Here is a 470-nt window from a genome sequence, read left to right on the forward strand (position 1 = left end):
TATAAGCTCGCTATACTGGTAGGAATAGAAAGTAAAAAAGCATTACCCTACCTACGGATTTTACATTCAATTTCTTCCGTTATCATACTCCAGGAATTTACTACTGTCATGGCCCCTATTATTTCTGATATATTCCAGGGGATTTACTTCTGTCACGGTCCTTATGAGGATGAGTACAACAAATACGAACTATCTACTTGATGTAGTCATCAAACCCAAAACCACGGTCATCGGTGTAAGTTAGACAAGTATCCAACAAATCAAATCACGGTCTGGTCCATGGGTAAACGCGCTTGCCTTGCCATGCAGAAGTCCCCGGGGTTCGAATCCCAACCTTCGAACAAAATTTGTACTCCTCATTTTTCGATTTTTCTATTGCAAATGATTTCAACGGGTTTTACTTTCTGGGTTCTCGTGTTGACCCAGCACCTATATGGGAAGTATTGTGTCTCCTTCTCGCCATCTGATTT

This window comes from Diaphorina citri, unplaced genomic scaffold (genome assembly GCF_000475195.1).
Source record: "Diaphorina citri unplaced genomic scaffold, Diaci psyllid genome assembly version 1.1 scaffold539, whole genome shotgun sequence".
In the NCBI taxonomy this organism is placed as follows: Eukaryota; Metazoa; Arthropoda; class Insecta; order Hemiptera; family Psyllidae; genus Diaphorina; species Diaphorina citri.